General features: G+C 39.4%; 1 long non-coding RNA gene across 2 annotated transcripts; it reads right to left on the bottom strand.

Annotated features, from left to right (window-relative positions):
* Positions 1-1389: 1389 nt before the first annotated feature.
* LOC135255182 (uncharacterized) lies at positions 1390-6640 on the bottom strand. Of its 2 annotated transcripts, none has more exons than XR_010330105.1 (3): positions 6271-6640; positions 4477-4607; positions 1390-2090 (listed from the first exon to the last, which is right to left on the bottom strand). It is a non-coding gene; the product is annotated as an uncharacterized LOC135255182 (long non-coding RNA). The 2 variants fall into 2 exon arrangements; XR_010330108.1 differs by lacking the exon at positions 1390-2090 and adding an exon at positions 3103-3141.
* Positions 6641-16292: the final 9652 nt, after the last annotated feature.

The raw sequence follows: 16292 nt of genomic DNA, 5'->3' as shown, positions 1-16292 counted from the left end.
ATTATAATAATAATAATAATAATAATAATAATTTAAAAAAAACAATCTTTAGTTGCAGCCCTACATATACTAAACCATACTTTCAGTTAGGCAACATTATGGTGCAGCATGGTCCAACACTAACAGTTGTAAACTGCCTTGATGCAGCATAAAAATCCAACAAAACAACCTTTATTCGTCAATATTATGGCAATACAACAGGCTTGCAGTTTTCAAATTTTTTTTGTAACAGCATAATGATCTAACCATCTAACAACACACTTGACGCTGTCAACATTTATTTTAGCATTGTGGGGGGAAAAAACCTGAGATGCAAACATTTTAACAAACATGTCAACTCGTGTTGCAGCATTCTGTTAAAGTAGTGTTTGTTTTTTAAGTTGCCAGTATATGCAAGACGGTCTGACAATCCAACTTCCTTGCAGTTGTTTTTGGTGCAGCTTGGTGTTAAAAAGTCTGCAAAATATACATTCAGTTGTCAACAATTTTGGTGCTGCATGGTCTCTCAATTCCACATCCTTTCACTTGTCACTTAGTAGTACCACTAGACTACCACTTTTTACTTATGGTAGTAGTTTTCCAAAAGTTTGCCAAATCATTGGTTATTTTTCTGACGTGTAGTTTTTCCCTGCTCTCCCATTTTCAAACAGGTAACGGTAATCATTTTATTCAGTTTTGGCCCAAAATATAATTTTGCCTATTCCACAGAACATTCAGCATCCAAATCAAATGGTTGGCTCATTCATACAGTTTGTTCTTGAGCATCTGTACCTTGGTTGAGAGTCTGGAAGCATACAGTTGAAGGAAGAGCTTCTGAAGTACTTCAAAGAAGGCTTTCCGTTCCTGAGGATAACTGAGGTTCAGTGCATATATTACACCCATTAAGAGTGCACATGCAGAGGCGATGTCTCCCAAGTCATGCAGAACTTCAACACCCTCGATCACTATTCCAACATCGGCTGGAGGAGTGGTGGCATCACCTCCCTCAACATTGATGCTGTAGATGCCAAGGATAACTTGTTCAAGCTCCCTCGAAACAGCTGTAGCATCGGAATCCTTTACATAGGAGAGAAAGAAAGGACAAAACCAAACTATGAAATCACACACAGATTTTGCAGAATTCTAAAGAGTAACTTTTGCATTTCAGGTTTCCTTTACATAATAGTTTAATGAAAATAGCATGATACTTCAAACAGTGCTATGTGTATAAAAATAACAAGATGAAGTAGTGCTGGGTGATTAGGCCTATATCAAACCTGAGATATAATTTTATATTATTTAACATACACTCACCAAGCACTTTATTAGGAACACATGTGCAATCTAATACAATCCAATACAACAGCTCTGCCATACATTTTTACTTTTACTAAGCTTAGACATTTTATATGAGTAAAATACTCCTTTTCAGAGGCAATTTCAGAGAATCCACAAACATGACAGTTGAATGTGGGAAATGACAATGTTTGCTGTGATGTCTCTCTGTTATGGACTCTACAGATATGTGACCTGAGCGCATTCCATGACTTAAATGTACATGGACAACTAATATATGGGCAAGGATATGGGTGCCTGCGCCCATAATGTGGATGTTTTAACCTATAATGTTTAAGTAACTGGCCCCTAGTTGAGGTCTTTGAACTGCAACCTTTATTCAAATCTGGGAAAAAACAACAACAAAGTGATATCAGTAAAGGAAGCTTAACTTGTAAAACAGTTTTCTTTAGAAAAGTCTGACTGTTAACATACCACGCGCAAGCTCAGCAGTGCCGCCTACACCACATCAATGAAGGAGAGAGCAGATAAAGGCTATCACAGCCAGGATCAGAAATTCAACAGGAGTTAACAGGAGCCATCAACTAATGAAATTCATTACTTGCTTTTAAGAGAACTAGAGATGTAAAAATAAATAAGCTATTCAAAATGAGAGCAAGAGAATGAAGCTGTCATCTAATAAATGTTTCTAAAAATAAAAATACTGACAACCCGATTCGCAGTAATTAAGTAGCTAGTTGTGATCGTACCTGTTATGAGTACAGCGCCTTGGCCAGACAGGAGGGAGCACGAATCAATGAACCATCATTCAGGACCTGAAATATTGCAACATGATGATTACAAAAAGAGATTTAAAAAAATAAAATAAACCAAAATAAATTTATAAAGTTAACCGATTAATTATTGGTTCACTTTTTACAGGGTCCTTTAGAGCTACAATAGATAAATTTCCTTCAAGCCTGCTTTTATATCATTCCAATCACTCAACCCAATTAAAAAATAATTTTAAAAAAGAAAAAAAAGAACTGTACTGATTGGGCTTGGGGGCACCCCAAAATATTTTATAGTCTAAATAAATGTGCAAAGTAAACTTTCAAATTCACCACAAATAAGTGGATGGGTGCTGCCCTACTGCTTTGAAATAGAAGATGAGTGCCATGCAGTGTCACAGCTAACCATGCCTCAGGTCCACAAATGGGTACCTTTCCCAGTTTTTATCTGTGTTGAATGCAGAAATATGGCTTCAATTAGTTTATTCTACTTTGAAAGAAAATATGATATGAACAACCTTCTTTTTGGCTAAAGATACATTGACTTTATCCGTATCAAGCAAGTATAGTAAAATATCACAGCAAGTCCGATACAATATACCATAGCCGGGCCCCTAAACACAGTCTTTTGAACTGCAAATCAAAAATTCACTACAAATGCAACTCAGCGATGTGAGAAACTTCACTTACTGGCTAAATGAACTGTAGAATTCTTTTTGTTGTGGTCACTTCAATTGCCCAACATTTATTTAGGCACTTGATTTCTGTAGCTGTAACTCAAAACAAAATTCATACCAATGGTGAACTGTGGCAATACCTATTTCTAATCTTCACTGACAGCACAACATTGCTGGACCACAATACATAGCTTCTCATTAGGCCTATGGCATTAACTGTCTGTGTCACACTTGAAAAATAAGGATAAAAACCTCCTTTAGCTAATCATTGTAAAAAAATGTGTTGCACCTTTTAAGAAAATGTAATACAAAAACAAAACGGTTAGCTTACAGTTAAAATACTTGCATATAACGTTATGGCCAGTCATGTGCTCAAAAATAAATACAAGGTTGAAGCAGCCTTAAGTTCTCTCCTTCACCTGCAAAGGAGGGGGAGGGTGCGATTCATTTTTGGAAATTCAGAGAGGGAAAAAGAGGCACACTAAATTTCGTAATTTGTAACATTAAATTTACCTAAAACCCATGTCTGCTCTGTGACGCGGCACTCTTTTTTCCATTTATATTAGCATATAGCTTACACAACTTTAGGCTAATAGCGGTTCATTCAAGTTCATAAACACTACAAACGTAACGTATTGGCCGAATACAAGACAACCCTGATTATAAGACGTGAGCAGAATGTAAGCAGAATTAAAACTACCGGTTTTTACTCGCATGCAAATATAGCTGAGTCAATATGTTTATGTTTTATTTTTTTGGTGAACATTCTCAAAACCAGTGTGTTATATTTTCTTTCATTGGGTCAAAGTTTTGGTATATCGCCAATTTAATATTGAAGGAATTAATGTGCAAATAGCTTCGGTTTACCTATTGTTGCAGGGGGGGCTTTAATTATTGACGCACAATTAGCTGCAGAAGGGACGTAGTTGTAAAAACGCGGCAGAATTTGGACAGCTTTTGTGCTGGTAAGACGTGTTGTGATACTCTCTCTCCTTTGAATAATCTAGCGTGTTTAAAAGTAATATAACCTGGTTTAAAGTGCATGGAAATGTAAAGATACGTCATTGCTAATGTTTCCTTGAGTTTCGTCAGAAAAACGGACATTACTGCTGTTAGATCTGTCGGAGATTTTCTCCTCAATTGCATATTTCCTAACTCGCTGCAGGTGAAGGAGAGAGAGTCGGTTAACACTGTGTGTACTGATCGTGCCCCGTGCTGCTCTTTATAGGTATGTTACCGTGTTAAAATTGTTATCTGTGATATATTTCGTGTACTTGAAGCTTGAATTTGGAGGAAAAGATCGGTTTTATTTATTGTGCACTTGTCATTTTTTTTCATTTTGCAAAGATGTTTGTTTAATTCTATATGTAAAGTGAAGGATAAGACCTCTAGTAAAACAAGTTACATTTTGTTCTAATGGGTATTAATGTTACTCACTGGATATTTGCAATTTCTTTTGTTTTTAATGTAACTGTTAATTTCAAATACACATGCAAAGGCATGCATTCTTCTGTGCACTTATCTTATTTGTATTATTTTGTGTATTGCAACAACAACAAAAAAAAAAAAAACAGAACTTGGACAGCTTTTGTGCTGGTGAATGAGAGAGAGCCTGTTAACACTGTGTACTGATCATGCCCCATGCTGCTCTTTGTAGACAATTAAAGTGCAGATCCTTCCTGAAGCCTGGTGTGACTGGTCTCCTTGAGCAACCATTCTGCAGCCGCTACACAAACACGTAGCATTTCCTGTACCTGCTTCACAATAAAAGCCTCCCGCTGGTTCGCCGATGGAAATCTTTTAATATGAAGCAGCAGCAAGAAGATGATGGAACTTCAACAGCCCTGAAACGGCTGACCGGGATCAGTCAAAATAAGCCTGATATCTGAAAGTACAGACAGGAACACGAGAGTAAAACTAATCACAGAGACTCGGTTACAAAAGCAGCCTATTCAGAGCTAAACGCAGACATGTAAAAACAGCTTTCTCTGTGGTCACCAGCACAGACTCAGGTGTTGAACTGCCTGTAAACAGTGTTGCTATCGCCTGCAAAGAGTAACGTTCATAGACTGAATATAAAGTTTTATACAATGGCTTGGCTGAATACTCGATTCTGCTCGATTCCAAGGGTGGGCATTATTTCTCAGTAAAGGGACACCTCGGCCTTTTAACAATTCTAAAATCAATGCGCTACAAAATCCAGCATTATAAAGCAGTTAAAACAGCAACATTATTCTTATTCTATTAGAATTGTTGTTACATCCCCTCACATTTTCAATGTCCAATTTCACAATAGATGGCAACATTGAATCACGGTTCTAGTTACTGGCTTCATTTAGGGATGCCAACCATCCCGAAAAATACGGAATTGTCCCTTATTTGGACAGTAGAATAGGCGTTCTGTATTTAACTCATGGCTACGGGATGCGTTTTCATCCGTATCTTTGTGAACGATTCTGTTTGTAGTAACCACTGTTTTGAATACAATTCAATAGTTAGCTAGCTAGCTGGCCAGGATAACAAGCATGCTGTGAGACCATTCTGACCTAAAATCCAGAATTTTAATATTGGCTAGGTGACAAGTGATGGCGAACCTATCATAAAGCTAACTGGCATTCAAACCCGGTTTCAGAGTGTCTTGGAAAGACGCTATGTCTACAATGCGCGACCACATCATTTAGAAAGCAAGACAGTGCTAGGGAGATTAATTTGATTAAGTTATGGTTTCATGTAGTTTTCTTAAATAATGTAATGACAAATGACCAAAATCGGTGCTAATTCTATGGTATAAAACAAAGGAACTATTTTTTCTTGATGGAATCATTGGTTTCATAGAATTAACGACCAGAGAGGTTTTTGCTTAACAACAGTGCAAATAGAACTACCAACCAGTTTTTTCTTTTGCATAACAACGATCCCGATAGAACTATCAACCACAATTTTGCTTGACAACGGCAAAATAATATTATTATGCCCAAACGGACGCGGAATATTTCACTTTCAGCTGATTAAGTTGATAAAAATCACTAAATATAAAAGTAACCATATACAGTCATTGTTGGTAACCCGTTGTATAAGTGGAATAAACCCCTCCGGGCTGTCCCGTAATTGGAAAATCATGTAATAATAATAATAATAATGTAATAAAAAATAATGTACTTTGGTGGTGGTACTCCAATTGGCTTCGCCTCGGCCGCATCACCACAACCGTCGTAGGCTACATTACTTTCCAATAACGAGACAGCCGGTCCTGGTTTATTCCTTTACATATAATGATATTTACATACCGACTATGGTATGGTTTCACAGTGGTAACGTGTTCACCAGAGGTGTTCACGGACTGGCGGGGCTCGGCGGGATAAAAGCAGACTGACCTGGGTCATGCAGCTAAGTTAGCTAGCTAACATGTCCAAGACCCACCTGCTCTCTAAAACTACACAAGCACGCCAAAAAAGAACACCGACTTTTGTATCACAAACACAAAATACAATCATGCTCAATATGAAAATACTACAAAAATAGGTACGGGTGAAAAGAAGTCCTCCTACCTCTTTCAACTCAGAAAACGAAGACCAACAAAATTAACTCAATGAAGATTTGGAGGGAAACTAGGAGCAGTCAAGTGGCCTTGCGCATGTGCAGTCTGAAGCATCTTAATCATCTTGTTCTTTGGGGTTTTACGGCATCTGGCGTTGTATTACGGCCACCTTCTGGATGCAAGTATCTCAATCCTAATTCACTTAACTTAAATATTTTGTGATTAAACAACACATTAATATTTTGTACAGATAACGAGAGACACAATTACATGGACTTTATTAGAAAAAAATATTTTAACTTAACAAAGACATGTATTTTAAGTAAACTGAAAATAAAAAAATAGTATAAAGTGCACAACCCACCTCATTCATTTTTTTGAGTGTAAGATCCCTTTTTATTTCCAGCATATCACGGATATTAACACCTGGACTGATGGCCTTTACCACAGCTTCTATCACGTCAGCTTCACTGTGTCCCTTTTTAGGTCCCATGTCAATCTGATGCATCAGGTTTGTATATGAGAGTTTCTCTCTTTGTCCCCTCTCCCCAATTTGACCACAGATCATGAAATCTCTCCTCACTGTCACTTCAGGCAGTCTATTCACTGGTGCAAACAATATATTTTGTTCAGCTGTAGCCTCACTTGGAGCTGACCTGACCATTTCATTGGTCAGTTTCTTTATTTCACCTTGTAGTGCTTTAGTAGATGACTGAAAACTTAACTGAAGGTCTGAGTATTGTTTTTGTAAACTCATGAGTTCAGCTGCCTCCCAACTAGTCTTGTCTGTCCTTTCTCCTAGCCTCTTTCTCATCATTTTCCTTCATCTGGTCGGCCAATTGCAAAAGAGCACTCAAAAACTGCCTAGTAACATCATCATCTTCCTTTCAATTCCATCTTCCATTGATTCACTAATTAGACGGAATAACGTGTGCCTCTTTGTGACAGTTTCGCCTGGTACCTTAGCATACACACATACCTCTCTCAGCTGATCCAGTCGCAATTTCAGTAGTTTCTCACTCACTGTGCCTTGCAATTTTTCAAGCTCCATTCTCACTGTAGTAATCAGCTTTCAACTGCGCTCGGTTTAACTGTCGTCTTCACTCCGTGGCACACCGTTATCCCGGACGAGCCCCCAATTTTGTCGCACACTTGGACAATAAACAAAGACTCCCAGGCGTGCATGAGTTTTAAAAAATTTACTTTGTTCACTGAAATCGTAGAAACAACAGCACATTAGCCAACTGAGTATACAAAGCTAGCTCTCACAGTCTAGTAATTGACTGACGTGCGGTCATTCCCTACTAACAAACACATTCCACTACGTTCACAGCGATCTCTAAATACATAAGATACTTAATCTATATCAAGCATACACAATTCCTGACCAATATATTGTATGCACACACATAGATATTTAAGACTACACGTGGCTACGGCAGGTTTCTCCTAGCTAAATAGCTTGATTTCACAGTTCTCAACTTACTGGTAGAGTCTCTCTATGCAAACGCATTTGCTTTACCCTTTACATTTTCTCTACTATAACTATCACACTGACACACATTTCCATGGCATTTCAATCTGGGAAATTGAACTCGATACAGCATGCATGATATCTAGCTAATGCTACGCGAAGCCAACTTCACAAACAAAGCTAACAAAGTTGCTAACAACTTTGGAAAGGCTACAGATAAGTTCATGAATAAGTAATTATAATTACAAGTATGTTAGCTAGTTATGATAGTCCTATGGCCTGCTAATGTTACTTCTTCCACATGCGATTCCGTGTTTACATCCCAATTCTAACTAAATGTCCAGGGGAGTAAAACCCAGAAAAGCTCTTTTTCAGTCCACGTTCCAGATTTGGGAGAGTCCTGAATTTTGCACAGTGCGGTTATGAAGCTAACTCAGTAATCCTGCTTCGTAAAACAGGGCCTATAAGAGCTAAATACCAAATGAGGAAAAACACAATGGCTGTACCGGCACTACGGAGTTGATACCGTACAATGTTCCCACACGCTAAGTGTAAAGATGGTTATAACACTGCTCAATTACTGTTACCATCTATATGGAACAGTGGCGGCTGGTGACTCAAAAAATTGGGGAGGACAGGAAGAAAACCAACCCACGGCGTCATGTTATTTTACACTAGTTGGCTACTTATCTCTACTTTCTTATGTTCATGTTATGTTATTATGTTCAAATGTAGCAATAATCCAACTAGCAACCTAATGCAAATGTACTATACAACTAAGGTAAGTAATGCACCCGAAGTCTATCCCCATCTTCCATAAGGAACAAATATATTATCATCTATACAACGGCTTGGCGGAAGAGTACTCGATTCTGATCGGTCCAAGGGTGGGCATTATTTCTCAGTAAAGGGACACATCGGCCTTTTAACAGTTCTAAAATCAATGCGCTACAAAATCCAGCATTCTAAATCAGTTTAAACAGCAACATTATTCTGTCGCATTTGAATTGTTGTTACATCCCCTCTCCTTTTCATGTCCAATTTCACAATTGATGGCAACGTTGAATCACATTTCTAGTTACTGTTGCTAGCTTTATTTGCAGTTGCCAGCCATCGCGCAAATCGGAATCATCCCTTATTTGGACAGGCGTTCCGCATTTAACTCATGGCTACGGGATGCATTTTCATCAGTATGTTTGTGAACAATTGCGTTTATAGTAACCGCTGTTTTGAATACAATTAAATAGTTAGCTAGCTAGCTAGCCGGGATAACAAGCATGCTGTGAGACCATTCTGACCTAAAACCAATAATTTTAGTATTGGCTAGGTGACAAGTGACAGCGAACCTGTCATAAAGCTAGCTGGCATTCAAAACCCATTTCAGAGGGTCTTAGAAAAAAACGTTGTCTACATTGCACAACCACACCATTTAAAAAGTAAGACAGTGCCAGGGAGATTAATTTGATTGACTTATGGTTTCATGCCGTTTTATTAAATAATATAATGACACAAATGACCTAAATTGGTCCTAACTGTATGGTATAAAACGAGAAGGAACTATTTTTTCTTGATAGAATCATTGTTTTCATAGAATTAACGACCAGAGGTTTTTGCTTAACAAAGGCGCAAATGGAACTACCAACCAGAGTTTTGCTTGACAACGGCAAAATAATATGCCCAAACGCCCACGGAAGAATATTTTACTTTCAGCTGATTAAATCGATAAAAATCAATAAATATAAAAGTAACCATATTGTTGGTAACCCGTTGTATAAGTGGAATAAACCCCTCCGGGCTGTCCCGTTATTGGAAAATAATGTAGCCTACTTCGGGGCTGGTTTAGCGACCCTACATTATTTTCCAATAACGGGACAGCCCGTCGTGGTTTATTCTTTACATATCATATTACAACACAAAGGGGCTAGGTGAACGAGAGGGAAAGGCACATCTAATCACTGTGGGCTCTGGATGGGAATAAACCTTGTGTGTGCATAATGTGTCACTAGAATTAGAATTTTTGATCATGGTTGTGGCGCTGATCGTCCAGCGGTCTTGATCCTCACCTGCTGCATAATCCAAACTGTGGAATAGCTGTGACAACAAATAATCCACAAGATTTTCTTTCCCATCCCACTCTCTGCGTCTGCGTCCATGCCTCTTTGTGACCCCCTCACTCACGCTGCCATTAATTGCCTCGTTAGCAATAGCAGCGCCACTCTCCTCAAAATCCATTCTCGCTGTTAGCTCAGTCCTCCAGGGCTGCTACAACAAGCTAACTGTTGCATTGGCTAAAGCAAGTAGCTATCTACTGCTCGATAAAAAAGGGAAACGTAAATCTGAAAAAAGGAAATTTGGACAACCTCCTCTGCCTCTATAGACAAATCTCCTCTGGTCGAAAAGGCTTAAATAAAATGTAATTTTTTAGTGATGTATTCTGGTTGTTGATTGGTTTGGGAGGACGTCTTCCCTTGGAGCATCATTTTTCGTGTTTTGGCCAATAACAGATCAGCATGGAAAAAAATGAAGTACATTAAATTGATATAAGAGATCCTGCCCTAAGGAAGACAGCAGGAGCCCCGTCCTCCTCTGCCCCCAACCACCACTTCACACAGACTGCCCTTTCCCCTCTTGCCTGCCCTGCAGGTGTCGCTGTTGAAGCATTTGAATCAGAATTTCAATAATGGATTTATCCAAAGAAGAGATTAATTTTTTTTATATACATATAAATGATACTGAGATTTGGTAATGGTTTATGTGGGAAATAAATATAGATGTACTCAAAAAACACAAGCCTATTGTATTGGGAAAGATATGTAGTTAGAGAGCACAGGCCCAGTGTATATGGGAAAGGAATGTATTAATGAGCACCAGCTGTCTCCTCCCTGACGTATCATCCGGCTAGCAAAGGAGGAAGGATACAGGTGGACCAAGGTCGACCTTAGCCATAAGATTAACAACTGGCAGCAGGGAAGCGCTTCATACTAAAATAGGTGTGATTAGAACAAACACGTAATACACACATAATTTCTGCCCTGCTAATTAAGCTGTATACAAGCACATCTGTGGAACTAACGGAAGCTTCTGCCTTTTCCGGAAAATGTGTTGTCAGAATATGTGATTTATGATAGAAGGGGGAGGGAGATTCAAGTGGGAGAAGAGCACTATCATTTTTAAAAAATAAGGAAGGAAGGAAGGGGCTGATAAATAATGGTGTCCGAGAATTGGGTGTCAAATAATAATAATGGTGTCAAAAACATTACGTAATTAACAAAAAATTAAGTAGGAAGTACTAAATTTAAGCTACACAACAGGAGGAGTTAGAAAAATGGATAAAAGAAGCAGTTGGCCCCAGGGGAGGGGAGAGTGTGTTTTGGGAATGCTTGGAGAGTGATCGGATGTATTGTCTTTACTTATGAGTGACTGTTAATTGTACTGAACTGCGCAGATCAGCCCGGGTTATTGTATGTAATCTTTGATTCACTAACAATAAACCCAGTTGCATCAGACTCTGAGAAGTGTGCATCTTTTGAAGAAGCATTCAACAGTGTGGAGGAGAGCGACCTCGGCATTCCTGGCCCAGGCCCACATTTATTTCAACCAATTACTCTTTTTTATATTTTGATCTCCCTCTTACCTCAAAAATAGAGGAGGAGCAACCTCCTCTGCCTCTATGGACCAGCCTCCTCTGTTATGGAATCATAGTAGTGCTTGAGGGTGTGTCCTCAACGGATGTGTGGGTGGGGTTGAAGATGAAGGAGATGTGAGTGGGGCTTACAAACACGGAGTCTACAAGGGCTGCAAAACCCTACATAGTATATCTTTAACGTTAGTTGATTATAACCTGGTTGATTCTGCACAAGGCCATTCTTTATCACGTTATTAATTAAACGCTTAATGATAGATAAGTGCCTTGTCTTTCCTCTCTCGTTTCTGCTGCTAACTATTCAAAGCCACCTCATGTGTTTTTAGTTGTGGTCGTGGTGTCTCCATTGCAGCAGTAACTAAATCTGTCTAGAGGTAGGGAGATAATTAGGGGGTTAAAGTGTGGCTAAAGCTGTGTAAGGGCTGTAGGACTTCCGTAAAGTGATCTGCCACCGTTGTCGGCTCATTAAGCTCCTTGATCAGGAGGGCCAGCTTGCTGTACTATTGGTAGAGTTTCAGGAACTAAGTAGTACATCCTTCAAAGAACTGGTGTGCCCACCACAGCTGGGAAGGGGCAGGCAGGAAGAGAGAGTTGGGTGACAGTAGGTAAGTGCAGAAAAGGACATGCGTACCACACAGGGGCAGTATCTCCAGAAGTTGTGGTGTCCAACTGATTCCAACCCTTGCAGGAATTGGATCTGACCCTTTATCTTGAGAGTGAGAGGACTGATGAACCACTGGGCACCCAGATGGCCACATCATCCAAGAAAATGGAGTTAGTGATGGGGGGGGACTCAGTTATTAGAGGGGTAGACAAACACAGTCTCATAGGTTGTGTTGCCTGCCTGGTGCCCAGGTTGGAGATCTCCTGGAGCATGTGGACAAGCTCCTGGCCAGAGCAGGGAGGCATTCAGTGGTCATGGTTCATAGAAGGTTCAATGACATAGGTAACGGTAGGTTTGAGGCTCTGCAGGACAAATTTGTGTAGTTAGCAGAAAATATTAGGAGCAGAGTGTCTATGGTAGTTTTTTTCTGGAGTACTACCGGCACCACATGCAAACAGAGGGAAGGAAAGCTTTATTTGGAGGTTTAGCACAGGCTACAAACCTGGTGTAGGAAAATAAGCGTTTAACATTCATGTCTAATCTAAAGATGATGTTCAACTACCTAAAAATTATTAACAAAGGTTACAGACATGGGCAGTCACATGAATGTCAGGATTTGGCGGGTTGTGATAGGACCCAAGTGCAGAGTTAAACACAGGAGACTCAAAAGGTAAGTTTAAACAAGACTTTACTTTACTTACAGCAGAACGAACAAAGAACAAAAGTAATGCCACGATGGGCCATTCAAAAAAACTCAAACAAAACTTGAAACATGAAAACATGCAGGGGAACCCAAAAAATACTCAATACACTGAGGAGCTCGAAAGTACTCAAAAACACAGAGGAACCTGAATATACACCAAACGCAGGGAGCACAACAGTAGGACCCAGTACAGACTAAGGCAGTGTTTCTCAACCCTGATTCTGGGGACCCACTGCCCTGCGTGTTTTAGATGTTTCCCTGCTCCAACACACCTGATTCAAATTAATGGGTTGTCATCAAGCTCTGCAGAAGCCTGATAATGACCCATTCATTTGAATCAGGTGTGTTGGAGCAGGGAGACATCTAAAACATGCAGGGCAGTGGGTCCCCAGGACCAGGGTTGAGAAACACTGGACTAAGGCAAACAAAGAACGTATATACACAAGAGGGCTAACAAGACACAGGAGAACACAATGCACAATTAACCCAGCGAGGGGAGGGATAACAAGACACAGGTGAGTACAATGATTGAATAACGAGACTACAATAATAGAATAAACCCAGGAGAAAGCAATGAGACAAACAAACCACAGTACAAAGATGAGAAATGCCGCCATGGCGGCCAAAAAAAGGAATAACCGGAAAAAAGGGCAGAATCCTGACAATGAAACTGAAACCACATACCAAACCACAGCTTTTGTCAAAAAGTAATCCAAGGGTGTGTAAAGACCCAAATTAAAAAACCGAAAGACAGCAGAATATTCCAAAAGAAATGCAGAACACCAGACCTAGATGTAGGACTCAGATGCCCACTTCTGACTAACAGTTACAAGCTTCCTCTTAAGTTGCCCAAACTGACTGACCAAAAGAAAGCCACATATTTTATCTTATGAAAGAGAGACGGGGGGGTGGGGGGTGGACACCCCCTCTGTCACACACACAGACACACAGACCCACACTCATACACAGATGCACACATTGGCACCTGAAATGACACCCCCCCCCCCCAGTATTCCTACTTGCTGTCTTATCTCCAAGCAATTCTGGTCAAGTACTTTGAAGCTTCTATTGCCGATAACGGCCAAATGCTGAATTAGATGTTTGATGGAGCATTGCTTTAGAAGATTGAGGATATTGCTGATGCCTTAAATAATTATTTTGTTGACAGTTTTACCAGAGAGGAGATTACTACTAGGTCAGAAGGCATATTCAGTACTCAGAATGTCTTACTCTCTTAGTACTAGATAAATTACAGAAACTAAAGACAAATAAGGCAGCATTGCATTACAGGCATTTTCTTATCCAGAGCGACGTAGACATTTTTTTACATACCATTTGCATCCATTTATACAGCTAGATATATACTGAAGCAATGCAGGTTAAGTACCTTGCTCAAGGGTACAACAGCAGTGCCCCACCCAGAAATCAAACCTGTGACCTTTAGGTTACAAGACCAGCTTCTTACCCATTATACTACACTGCCACCCACAGCCAAGGTTACTCAAAGAGTTAGGTGAGATCATGTTTAACCACTGGCAGGTATTTTTTTGGTCAGATCACTCTGTCCGAAGATTCAAATTCAAAGAAGCTTTATTGGCATGACATGTATATATATATATATATATATATATATATATATATACATATTGCAAAAACATGAGTGCAACAAACAATAAACATATGAACAGAATACAAATTTGTGTGTGTGTATGTGAGTGGTATTTCTGTATCTTAGCTTGTGTAATGGCGTGTGTAAATTAGGTGAAACAGTGAGTACAATAATATAAAAAAATATCTCTCTCTCTAGCAAGATTCATAGATCACTAGCTAGCAAGAGAAATAAATAGATAGCCAGCGAGACGGATCACTAGCTGGCTAGCTGGAAGAACTTCTTTTATAAAAGCTTCTCTTCCTAGCTAGCCAGCTAGCTAGCAATCGATCACTGTCGTTAGAAACCAGCAGAGAACACTTGGATACCATGCATGCAAGGTAGTCAAGTTGACGCTAACTTACCAAAACTCACTCACGGCCACCCATATGCATTTCATGACGGCAAATGTATTCCTTTTATTAAAAAGTTACACCAGTTCACCACTGTGCCATTTCTACTAACTATATTTCTTCACTTGGCTACCGTACAAAACCTTCTTATCAGCAAACGCCACGTTTCTACATTCATGTTATCTCGCCCTGTTCTCTATCTACCCACATAGGCTACAAACAATTACTACGCATGTACGTTATGCAACTCCGCATTAAAACATTACATTTCAAATCATGATTCACTCAAATATAACTACTAGCACTGAACATGAGAAAAACACATTAGTGCAATAGATTGCCCACGTTATTTAACCCTCCACTTCAACAACTAATGTTAAATACAGACTGTTATATATACCGTTCGATAAGGAAACTAAGCTCTCTCATGGTCACTTCATTTACTTCGCACTATAGTCTGTGATCATGTCAACCTTCACCTACATGCCCATTCTGCTAAAAAACATACTGTTTCAACTACGCAATTTCATCATTTCGCCTAATTTATCTCACACTGCTGTTATTTTCTCATATGCAAAGCCTGCTGGGACATATGCGTCTGCTCCTATTCTCCACTATCAACTTTTCCAGTTCTAGCTTAACAAAACAGCAAAGAGGATTCCTACCTGCAGATAAGCCTATCAAAATTCCTTATAAACCTTACAAACACTAAAAGTGCATCTTCATGAAATAACAGACAACGGAGCAGGACAGAAGGGTACACAAGTTGCGACCTAGGCAGCTCTAAATCTACGGGCTTGCTGATTCTTTTGTCAATCAAGGCTCGTTGGATGCCCGTCAAATCCGTGAGTAGCCTACATAGCTACACTGGCCATATTTCACTTTTTCTGATGCGTTTACAATTACGCCACCGCACCATTTGTCACAGCCACTGTTTTACATATATAGCAAACCGAAACTGCTAAACGTACACGCTCATCAGACTGTACAAATTCACACAAGGATAGCCATAATCCACAACCGTTTCTTACAGGGTCACTTCGCATCTCTCACTCTCGTAATAAAACGCTTTGCAAAAAGAAATGATATCTCATAAAAAACACGTTTTCAACGTACAAAAATGCCAAGTTACTCACACATACAAGACATACACCGTCAATAACTCATTCATTCAGACTGCCAAAATCCAGGCCTGCCATTAAAAGTATTGATATCAAAATGACGCCAAGTTACGGTACTACAAACAATATAGGCTATCTTGCCTCACCGAAATTTAATAACATGTATTCCAAAGCAATGCTACCCAATATTTACTCAATAGTGGGTAGCACACCGTGTGAAAGTCAGAAAATGCAGACATCCCATTTCGTATAGTGATTTAATTATGAGGTGTACTATTTCCAGCTGCACTGATCGACCATAAAATAATGCTCCTCTGAAGTTTTTTTGGTAGCCAAGTCATTTTTACTATTTCCTTTATCATACTTAACCAAATAATTCGTTGACAGAAAGCGTAATCAGCTAACGCTTATTTGCTATATTGGGTAGTCCAGTATGCCAAAACAGTTAGCAACTTCGGCTACCAAGCCATTTGACTAGCAAACTAG

The sequence above is a fragment of the Anguilla rostrata genome, chromosome 1, assembly GCF_018555375.3.
Source record: "Anguilla rostrata isolate EN2019 chromosome 1, ASM1855537v3, whole genome shotgun sequence".
Taxonomy (NCBI): domain Eukaryota; kingdom Metazoa; phylum Chordata; class Actinopteri; order Anguilliformes; family Anguillidae; genus Anguilla; species Anguilla rostrata.
This window is presented reverse-complemented; position numbering and strand designations above follow the sequence as displayed.